The sequence below is a fragment of the Lutra lutra genome, chromosome 2 (genome assembly GCF_902655055.1).
Source record: "Lutra lutra chromosome 2, mLutLut1.2, whole genome shotgun sequence".
Taxonomy (NCBI): domain Eukaryota; kingdom Metazoa; phylum Chordata; class Mammalia; order Carnivora; family Mustelidae; genus Lutra; species Lutra lutra.
In genome coordinates this window covers 158,216,923-158,229,054 of record NC_062279.1, presented here as the reverse complement: position 1 = coordinate 158,229,054, position 12,132 = coordinate 158,216,923, and the positions used below count along the sequence as shown (strand labels likewise).

The window sequence follows — 12,132 nt, the reverse complement described above, 5'->3', positions numbered from 1 at the left end:
AAGGCCAGGGCCCCTTGAGAAAGGACCTAGCCTTATAACCAAAAATATATTCTGTTAATCTTTTCCCGTCCTTTCTTAAAGTGACCTATGGCCTTTTACCAGGTTGATTGTGTACTCAAGAAAAGGAAATATTCAGATCTTTAAGGGATTACTGGATACTGTCTCTGAAGTGCCACTAATTCTGGGAGGCCCAAAATGTCTCTGTGGGCTACCAGAGGGGCTTAGGAAGGTCAGATATGAATAAAGTTTTTACTCTGATCTGTCTCACAGTGGGTATAGAAGGATTCTAGAACCCACCTTGTGGTTATTCCCCCGGGTCAAAAATATGCAATTGTACCAGTCATACTTAGCAACTGGCAGAATCCCCAAATTGAGTAAGATATTCTGTTTAATCCTAAAAGAATCCATAAACTAAAGAGTGAGACAGATTGTTTTCTCATCTGTGTACTATGGGGTACATCTTACTTTATTTTATATTTAATTTTTTTAATTTTTTAATTTTACTTTAATTTTTGAGAGAGAGAGTGTGAGAGCAATGGCACGTGCATGAGCAGGGGAGGGGACTGGGTTAGAGGGAGAGTGAAAGAGAGAATCCCAAGCAGATTCCCCTCTGAGCGTGGGGCCAAATAGGGGGCTCTCTCTCAGGACCTTGAGATCATGACTTGACCAAAATCAAGGGTCAGATGATCAACTCACTGAGCTACCCAGGTGCCCCCAGGGTATATAATATTTAAAAATGTATTTTTAATTTGAAATCTGTTATAAAATTTTGTAAAATTTGGTTATATTATCTTTGAGACAAGAAGAAATTTTATTTGCAGTGTATCAGTATTCTTGTCAGGTTGATGTTTCCTCATTTAAAGTTTTGTCTAGTTGATGAAGGAGAACTCTAGAATTTTGAGATATAATTTAAAAATATTTGACAGAAAGGTAATTAATTCTTCTCAAAATTAGTTAATGACACAGATTGCCTCTCTTCACTGACAATTACATATATTTGTTGATTCTCAATTTCTTAGGAGTTTCCTGCCCTATTGTGCTTCAGTTTTACCATTGCTATTTTGTAGCTCTCTAATTAGTTTTGCTCGTAGTTTTCTTCAACTGAATAGTTAAATGTGATTTGAGCTAACTATGATTAAGTCTAATGGATTGCATTTCCTGCTGCTTTGTTTGATTGGCAATGAGGAGAAATAGAAACACCGTTGGTGAAAGAATTCAAGCCATCCTTTCATATCCTGGAAAATCTCAATGTCTACATCATCCTGCTTTCTCATTTCTTGCAAAAGTTCTGTCAAGGACTTTAAATACAAGCCCAAATTTATATCTTTTTTTGAAACCCAATTAATCAGCAGAATAATTTATATTAGTGGCCTAAAAACTCCATAAAATTATTTTTCCCTTTTTTTTTTATTCATATAAAGGTAATCCTTCATTTAAATTAACTGGTACATCAGTGAATTTAGGTAATTAAAAAAAATGCTATCAGAACATACCTGGAATACCTCAAAAACTCTTGCATCTTCTATGCTATTTTCCATGTGCCAACAGAGTCTCACTTGTGGATTCTTCTCTCAAGACTGGTAAAATTCTCTGTCTCACAAGTTCACACTATCTTAGGTCATAGCAGAGAAAATATGGGCATTCAGATGGGGAATTTTTATGAAATTTGCAGCATCCCTTGTAGCATATTTGTTTGGCTGTCAAAGCCTCAATTACAACAAGCTAGAAAAGAATTTCCAAAATCCAGGGTGCAGAAATTGAAATCTCTGGTGCCCAAGGAATGTCACTTTTCTTGGGTCTGTGCTTGTATTTTCAGGAGAGGTTGCCAAGATCATGTTAGAATTTGCCTTTTAAAGGTAGAGCTTTTACTACTGTAATAAAAATATGGAAACATTAGAAATGGCAAGATATTACTGCACTCTTTTTTTATGTTGACGCAATTTTATATTTCCAAAGGATGCCTAACAAAATAAGTGCAGCCAGAAACAAACAAACGAACAAAAAAATGGACTCTGTATTAAATGCTGTCTCAAACAGAACTGAACCTAGAAGAAATGTGTCATTGCTTTAAATTGCCCTTGACTCCACACTGACTGTCTCTTGAGCTGCTGATGAATTATCATTGGTCTTGATGTGATCCTGATTGGGGAATTTATTACATAAGTATCCATCAAGATGGATGCAGTGCTGCCCTCTGTAAGCTCTCTTATTCTAGAAAGCATTTTCCTTTGACAATTGAAATGGACCTTTTAGTTCAGCTAAATTATCATGAGCATCTTTTGAACCTCCCAAGGCACTAGTATTTTATAGTGTTACATTATTTGGGGAACTTGATGAGAGAGGAGGAAAAAAAAATAGAAAGTGTGCATTTTACAGTTGTTGTTTTGAATTTTACTGTCTCTCTCTCTCTCTCTATCTCTCTTTTTTACCTTTCTTTGCCTGAGTTATGTAGAAGCAAGGGCAAGGGCATTTCAATTAGCAAGCACTATGGAATGGGACTTAGGGGTTTGGAGTTCTGATGTCAGACAATCTCAGTTTGAACAATTATTCAGACACTTAATTATCTCTTTGACAAGACAAGTTCTTAAACAAATCTGAATTTTGTTTTCTTGTTTTTTTAGTAAGTAAAATGTCAGGACTTATTTTGTTCAGTTATGAGGCAGATTTAATGAGACGATCCATGGAATTTTCTTAGCACAGCGCTTGGCATGTCATAAGCCATGTGAACAATTTATGCTTTTTGAACTCCAGTCCCAGCAGTTATTGACTAGGTGACCTAACCCCCAAGTATTTGCTTTCTCATACCTGTTTGTTCATCTTTAAAATGAAGATAATGATATCCCACCTGGAGAACTCCTGAGAATTAAAACTGATGTAAGGTGTCAAGTGTTTGATCTGTATATACTAGTTGATCCATACAACTAGTTTATGCCTCTCCTCACTGTCACTCATAGTAACAACAATATATAGCAACAGCCACTATTAAAGGCTTCCTAAGTAGTCAGTCTCTCTATATCCTACAGAAAGACAGATGCCATTGTGTTTGTAGTAAAATAATACAAATCAGTGGCATGAATTCACAATTTTGTCAAATGTCTGGGATGCTGTGGTTTTGTGTTAAATAATTTGTATCTTTTACTTTGGACCCATGTGTAATGGTTTTCATTATATTATTTCTTATTTGCCCATCATGAAGAAATCAATTATTTTTTCTTTGCTATCCAGCTTCTGCTAGAAGAAAAATTAAAATCTGATCTAAAGCCTTGACTAAGGTTATATGCCTTTTCAAGGTTCTCAGGTGAACTTTCTGCCTCTACAGAGGAAGTTCTTTAGTAGACCCTGGAGCATTTCAAAGAGAATGTCAATATTACATCTCATTGTCTGCTGCTCAGCAGGAAAAACTGTGGACCCAATACCAGGTGTCTCAGTACAACGTGCAACATAAAGGTTTCATTTTCTAGTGCTGCCTGGGTACTTGCAGCATTTCAAATAGGAAAAAAAAAATTAAATTGTTATGGATAAGTCATTTCTTTCAAGATTTTCAAGTAATAGTCTTAAAGAAATATTACTTTCTCATTTCTTGGCAATAGTTCTGTCAAGAACTTTGAATTTAAATCCAAATTTATATCAGATTATTTTAAAACCCAATTAACCAAGAGTATAATGTGTTAAAAGAGGCACATTCTGATGATTGATTTCCTTGCGGCCTTCATTCCTCTCCAGAACTCTGGGCTGTCTGTGAGGATGGAAAACAATGGATTGATTTAATGTATCTGGGCACTTAACACAGAACTTTAATAAGAATGTCGAGAATTGCCATTAGGATACTGCCATTTATGTGCTCATTTCCCAGGAGTAGAAAGTCCATTACTGTGATTTGAATAAGTTTCTATGAAGTATGGAAAGGCACTGGATTTCATGACCTGCTTGTTGGGTCAAGGGGCCAATTTACAAGAACTATTTATTTTAAAAATAACTATATATACATGTGTTATATTGTTGTGACAAAAGAAGATGAAATTTTAGGTTACTGATTTTCCCAACTTCATATCTCTTAGGTTTTAGATTTAGAAAAGTTGAATAGAAGTGAATAAGATTTGTAACATAGATTATTATGGAATATCCTGAAGCTTTGTTTTTATTTTTGGATATAACACATGAGTTTCTATTCTTCCTAATTTGCTTCAAAATGGGAATGTAATAAAAGATAACTGAATTCTCATATCTACTCCATTTAATCTCTTATATATATATGTATATATATACATATATATATCACTCTTGGATTTATATATCACTCTTGGAACTATGAGAATAGTTACTATGAGAATAGATTTCACCTGAAGAAGAGAATGGGCACAGAAGAGCAGAAGTGCGAAATGGTTACAGCAACCCAGAAGTTATCACTCATCATGTTCACTCACATTCCATTGGCTAGAACTGTTTCATGGTCTAAGTCAATTGCGTCAAAGGCTGAGAAATGTAGCTCAGCTATGTGTCCAGGCAGAAACAAAAAATAATCTTCAGGAATAGTTAGCAGTATCTACCATAAGTCCACTTATATCTAGGACATGACCTAGCCATGTACTAGCTAGGTAAACGTGGGCCAATTGCATAGCAACTAATTTTCAGGTAAACATAGGCTAATAGCATAGCTACTAATTTTTAGTTTTCTCATATGTAAATTAAGTATCATAATTACTATAAAAATTCCCAACTTTAGGAGGATTTTGTGAGGGAACTTGTGCAAAAGTACTTAAAAATGGATAGGTAAAAATTTATCACATAACTATGTCAAAGATTTTGAAAAAGACCCATGACCCAAGAATGTTAAAATCAGCCTTCTAGAGGAATCTAACATTTAGCAATAGCTATAAACCTTATAATAACTATAACTATACTATACGACCACGTGTCTCCTAGGCAATAAAGGCTATATAAACTGGGGGCCTTAGAAAGATGGGACAGTTTTTATTCAGTGCTTTCATGAATGCTCTTGAGTTGGAAGTTTTTGCCAAAATATCGAATTGATATTTCTTTGTTCTGGAATTCCATCATCCCCTCTAGATACCCTTCCTGTGGCACTTACCTGACTTTCACGTAATGGCAAATTTTCTTATTTTGCTGCCCTCATTAGCATTTTGCTCTTCTTAACTCCATTGGAATGGGATTTTCATCTTATTCTACTTTGTATGTCTTGAACTTAGCACGATGCCTGGCTCACTGTGTGCCCTTGGGTAGATATTTATTAAATAGGTAAGTTAGTTTCATTAAGAGAATGGCAAAGAGGAGGTTATTGTATAGAAAAAAATTAAGAGTTTGTGATTAAAGAGCATTTGTGAAGCATGAAGTACAGGCTAGTAGGTAATTGGAGCAGAGCATTAATGCAGGACATCAAGACACATAGAGTCATCACTATGAACCAAGCAAAGCCATAAGAAAGGATGGAAAGAAAGGGAAAGTGATCCACGTCCTGAAGTCATTAAAGGTTAAGGATTTTCCAGTGACAGGACAAAAATAGAGGTGTTGCTATAAGACGATGTCAACCCTAAGGGATAGAAGTTATGGGATGGCTTCTTCTATTTAAATTGGGATAATAGGGGGTGCCTGTGTGGCTCAGTGGGTTAAGCCTCTGCCTTCCGCTCAGGTCATGATCCCAGGGTCCTGGGATCAAGCCCCACATTGGGCTCTCTGCTCAGCGGGGAGCCTGCTTCCTCCTCCCTCTCTGCCTGCCTCTCTGCCTACTTGTGATCTCTGTCAAATAAATAAATAAAATCTTAAAAAAAACGGGATAATGGGATATATTGGGATACATCCCGATATAATGGGATAGCAGCTTTGTATTTAAAAGAAAAAGATATTTTGCTAACATCAGAACATTAATAACTCTCACAGAGGAACTGCCCAGGAGCCTAGTGTGTGGGCTGCACCAAACGTAACTTAGAACAGAAATGTCCTTTACATTCTCTGTAGGTGTCCAGTTGCTTACAAATTTAAGGAGTTTGTTTTAGAAAAGTCACACATGATGTCATCATTTACATTGAGTTTTAATGTCTCATAAAAGGACATCTTAACATTTTCCTATAATTAAGATATGATGGTAAAACCCAATTGTGCCCGTGGCACATTCAGACTAGGGACACTGGCAGTGAGTTGGACTCTCGCAGGTCATCCCATAAGGACATTTTGCACTGAAGTGTCTACAGCCCACAGCCTTTTTGTTGCCGTGAGAGTAGTTAGTATTATTGCTTCCTTAAGGGGCCATAAAAGTAGGCTAGTTAATTCCCCCAGATAATTTTCTTGTACATTGTCCTCAGTCATGCAATATAATCAGTTATGTCAATAAAGTTGATCATTGATTTATTATTCTTTTGGGGTGCTTAAGCTCCCAGTTCTCATTGTGACAACTATTGATGTGATATGCCTTCCTTTAAAAGAACTTCTTCTCTATTTCCAGCCCAGGCTAGTCTTCTGAACCCCTCTGGGGACCAAGCTTCCTGATAAATCCCTCTCCCATGTGTTAGTTCTCCTGGCTCACTCAGTTCTCTAACCTGTGGCCCACATAACACCATGAGGAGGGGCATTGAGGAGATGAAATTTTATTATCTCAGATCATTTGGAATGCTTCCTTTTTCCGCCTTTCCACCTTCCTTTTTCCTTTTCCTTCCGCCATTTATTTAATTCTATACTTCAGATTTTTTCAGAACCCTCATGGGCCTATAATATTTGTATCATTAAAAACTAAGTGCCATTTTAAATAAAATAGTTGATATGAAAACGCAAACCTGGCAAACTTGCCAGGGCTAATCCAATGCAAGAGGATAGTCAGGTAATTATTATAGTACCAAGTTTCAATGGTGACTTGGTAAATATTGCACAATTTTCGATTTGCTTAAAAATGTTAGTCTTGTGTGACTCATTATATTGCGAGGAAGACATTTGTTTCTGTTCTATTGTTATAGGAGTTACCTTAAATTTTGAAGCACCATGGATACAAGTTGAAATTATTAGTATCATTTTATTCAGCCTACAGGGATATAAAAATGTCAGAAGATAACAGAACTTTTTGAGGTGATATTCCTTTAGATGGGATGAAATGTTTTCAGTAAGATCCTAAGCCCAGGAAACCAGTTTACAGAAATTTTTGTTGTTGTTGTTGTTCTCAACCAACCACTTAACTGCTTCTAGTATTCTGAGTGGTTGGATCATTTTGCTCATTTTAGAACCCCTGTTTGTTTGTTTGTACATTGGACATATATCAAGTACCAGCCAAAGGCCGGGACTCATGCTTTTGAAGAATAACAACCGTATCTTGCTTTTGAGCAACTCAGCACTTAGCATAGAGATACAGCCAAGGAAAGCAGTGATTGCAACTCAGTAGGATAGAGGGGTGCACTGGGTGTTGGGTAATCACAGCCGAGGAACACACCTACTTTCAGCTCATTAAATCCTGTTCGATAGTCAGATTTGAGAATTTTAGAGGAGGTGAAGAAGCAGGCTGAACAAAAGTAAAATGCATTCATTGGGGAAATATCTTTTTCTAAAAAAGTGCAACGGAGCTATGAATTCAATAATGAATTTGAAATGAAGTAAAGTAAGCAATACTTACAGAGGAAACCAGGCTCACGTAACTTATAATAAACCAATATATACCATTCTTATGTAAAATATATCTATTTTGGGTGGAAAAAGCTCAGCCCAAGTCAGTTAAACAAGCATAACTGCATACATATTCTCTCCCACTGGATCTTTAAAAGTTGAGTAAATTTCACTCTTTGCATAATTCTGAAAGCTTTTCCTCTCAAGAATCATTTCCCTTCAACTTTTAGTATATAAATGTGCTTTGCCTAAGCCATTATCATGTTCTGAAAGGTTTTATTAACGATCAACACTTATTAGACTCTGCAACCATCCATCCAAGCAAGCAAATTATTCTGTGCTTATAAGCTGAGGGCCAAAATGAAATCAGCTTTGAAGTGAAAAGATCAACATACAGGAGGCCTAAAGTAAATTTCATAAAACACAATTCTTTCTATATTGTGTTTTTGCAAGTCTTTTATGGGAAATTACTTCAGGGTAATTTTATTTTTTTCCGGGCAAAATCTTTCTCTTGTTTCCTTCTTAGCTTACTGAGAGGGTAGAACTCAGAACTAATTTTACAAATCAGAAATAATTGAGTATTTCTCAGGTTAATATTGCCAAAAAGCAATTGATAGCGGCTGTGTGGAGTCGCTGCTAACTGCTTATTAGCACTTCCTAATTATGCTTAAAGGCAAATGAAAAATAAGTCAGAGTTAATGCTTATTGTGTGTATGTGTGTATGAGAGGGAGAATGAGTTTGGTAATCGGAAATAAAGAAGTCGGGAGTGAGAGAAAAATAAAACTATAGTTTATAATCAATACCTCACTGACTAGTGGAGATGGAAATATAGAAATCCCATCAGGGTCATGTGTGTATGTTTGTATACAAGTAATTGGAAAAGTTTATTTTAGCACGGTGGAAGTTATGCACAAAATTTGTCGATGAATTTGGAAATGTAAGCTGAGTTTTCCAACAGTTCTATAACAAACATTTTTTGGAGGGGGAAAAGAAAAGTGGAATTCAGTGTTCAATCACAGCCTAGGGTAATTTCTTTCAGTCTTGCCTGAATCCACTAAACCCACTGTCAGGTGAAAACCATCGAAGGGCCCACAGAGAAAGGGGCTGAAATTGGAAGGCAAAGGCTTGATGTATTTAATCCATTATTGGTAGGATTTAAAAATGGAGGCAACTTGTAATACTGTACAACAGTGTCTAGCACCTGAAAGGGTGTGGTGTGGGGAAAAGTAAAATGGAATCCACTTTTGGAAATGCACGGTAAAAACATGGAAGCTGAGGGCAGCCAATCATGTGGAAAGACTTCGAAGTTAGAGAAGAAAAGGAAACATGTGTGACCCCTCTTACACAGACAGTAGTTCCTGTAAGGGCTGAACATTCTGGAGACCCAACATATTTAGGCAGAGAAGGGTTATCTGCACAGTGTGGCATCATGATGGAAGAGGACCTTGAGTGAGGCCAGGATATAGCTGCTACTGAGATGAGTCACCATATTCAGTATTTCCATCCTGGTCTGCTCAGGCTGCTGTCATAAAAGACAAAGACTGGTGACTTAAACAACAGAAATTTACTCCTCACAATTCTGGAATCTAGGAAGCTAAAGATTAGGGTGCTGGCAAGGTAGGTTTCTTCACTTGAAGCCTCTTCTCTTGCTTGTCGGAGACCACCCTTCTGCTGTGTGCTCACTTGACAGCTCTGTGCATCCAGGGAGAGAGTGAGTAGGCTCCCTGGTGTCTCTTCTTATGAGGGGGCTGACCCCACTATGAAGGCCTCACCCTGATGACCTCATCTAATCCTGATCATCTCCTGAATGCTCCCATTTCCAAATAGCGTATTGGTGGTTAAACTGCAACATACAAATTTGTGGAGGGCAGAAATATTAAGTTCCTAACAACTTCCTTCCTTAGGTAATCATCCCTGAACAGGAAATTCCAAAAGTAGGCTGCTGTTAGGCAAAAATCCAGAACAACCAGTTACGTTTGAATACCAGATAAGGAGCAAATAATGTTTTAGAATATATATGCCCCATGCGACATTTGGAACATGCATATACATATGAAAGTATTTGTCCTTCATCTGGAATTAAAATTTCATTGCAAAGCCTGTATTTTCATTTGCTAAATTTGGCAATTTTAGCATCTCATTTGTGAGCCAAAGGCTTTTTTGCTGGTCTAACTAGCCAATTATTCCTCTGGACAGCGAAAAGGCTGAGATGAACAGACCCTGACAGCTATGATTGCTCTGGCTTTATAAATTGGTTTTTGGATATTGTAATGGTTTGCGTCACACACACACAGTGATTTCTCAGTCACAGGTATTGACTGTTGATGGTGTCCACCATTTATTTCCTCTCTTTTACTCTTTGGAACACTTGCGGGTTTTAAGTACATTTAACCAAAAGGCAGAATTACTTCTCTCTCATACTTAAAATTGGCTTAAGGAGAGTGGAGGGCCAAACCTTTGCTCTGGAAACCCTCTGTAAGTGTCACTGATAGCTCATGCTGTGGGTGGGTGGTTCAGCCAACTTCTTGGGTTTCCCTCAAGTGAGGGCTCTGAATTAGGGCAGAGCACCTGGAGTCAGAGCACTGAAGTTTAAATTCAGGTTCCAGATATCCTCCTGCATAGACTTTGAGAGTTATTAACCTCATCAAGCTTCAGTTTCCGCAGCCCTGCAACTGGGAAAACAACACATCCATGACCCCAGATTTGACTGATGAGATGCTAGTAACAGCAGACATCCTGATAGCCCCTACTGTGTGCCAACACTGGAAGATTTATTAATTTAATGTTCAGTATACATTATGGAGGTGGATACTATTATATGAATTTTATAGATGTGGAAACAGAGGTACAGAGCAATTAAGTAGTACTGTGGGTGCTAGAGGTTGTTTGGTGTGTACTGTTACTATTATCATCATAATCATTATCATTATGTTAGATATTTGAAAAGAAGAACCAACAAAGCCATGATTATTTATTTAACAATTCAGTTGGTCCCTGCAAACACTGTTGGTCTGCTGCTTAATAATTTGGAATCTCAAATAATTCAGGTTAAACATATATATATATCTAACCTCAATGATATGTATATATATGGAGAGAGAGAACAAGAGCCCTAATGTGAGCATGGGTTAATTGCCACATTCTGTCAGTTACTTTATAACAAAGTTAGAGAACTAGTCTCAGTCAATTTCATTATATTCAAGTTTTTATGGAGCTATTGGCATGTTGAAGTCATTCAAAGCCTGTAATATTAAGTGGGAAGATGGGAAGGATATGCGGTGAATAAGAAAGTTGACATTCAATTTACAGTGTCAAAAAGTCTTCTACTTCAGTGTTTCTCCTCGATAGTTGAAACGTAATCCTCATTTTGAGATTTCATACTTGCCACTTTATGTACCAAAAAAGGAAAAAAGTTATTCATTATTTTCTAAGATTCCAGCAGGAAATGAATATTATTTCTGGAGATTTTGGCACTGAGATTTTAAGAGTCAAATTTAATATCTTTTTAAAGGTGAAATATGACAACTATTTGGTCACGCCAAGTGATTTACGTTCAACTGAAAATATTAAGCAAAATCTTATAGCAACTTACAGATGGGCTGTAACAAAAATGCCACAGCCTGGGTGGTTTAAACAACAGACATTTATTTCTCACAGTTCTAGAGTCTGGGAAGTCCAAGATCAACTGTTGGTGGGAGCCCACTTTCTGGTTTATAGCTTGTCATTTTGTCTTCCCACCATGTTGCCACATGGTGGAAGAGGCAACAGAGCTGTCTGGGTTCTCTTTTCTAAGGACACAATCCCATTCACAGGGCTTCACTCTCATGACCTAAACATACCCCAAAGGCACCACCTCCAAATGCACCACACTAAGGGTTAGGTTTCAATATATGCATTTGGGCAAGGGTCGGGGGAAGAAGGCACAATATTCCAACTATCACAGTAATAAATAAATGTGAATCATAGAGTCATTCAATCCCAGGTTAAGAATAAAAGTTAAAGATCATGTATATGACACCCACTCATTTCCTGGAGTCACAGTAATATTTTCACTTAGTGTGCAAGCATATGTGGTTCATCATACAGTATTTATTTCTTCAACTTAGGGTCTTTAAATGGAGAAAAAAAAAGATAATACAGTTCTGAAACATCTGCTATGAAAAATAACCTATTTCACGCCCATAATAAACCACCACCACCACCACCACCTATGAGCTAGTTATTACTGTCCTGATTTTATATGTTAGGAACTGACACGGGAATTTAAATTAATTGCCCAAATTCACTCTTGGTAAGTACTGGAGGCAAGATTTAAAGTCCCGTGGGTCTGTCTGGTCCTATGGCCATGGTCTTATCTACCACAGTGCATCACTGCTGTGGCAGAAAAGAAAGGGTTCATAGGTGCCTGGCATGAAGTGTCCAGAAGAAATGTTATTTCTACATATATCCTATGCTCATATGTATTCACATGTATTCATCCCTCCCTCCACCCTTCCTAGGATGGAGCAAAGAAGCAGACCTTTTTTTCAAAT

At 37.1% G+C, this 12,132-nt stretch overlaps 1 protein-coding gene across 3 annotated transcripts in view; it reads left to right on the top strand.

Moving 5' to 3' along the window:
• KCNIP4 (potassium voltage-gated channel interacting protein 4) overlaps window positions 1–12,132 on the top strand; it is a 1,193,829-nt gene that overhangs the window by 319,361 nt on the left and 862,336 nt on the right. The window lies entirely within an intron of this gene.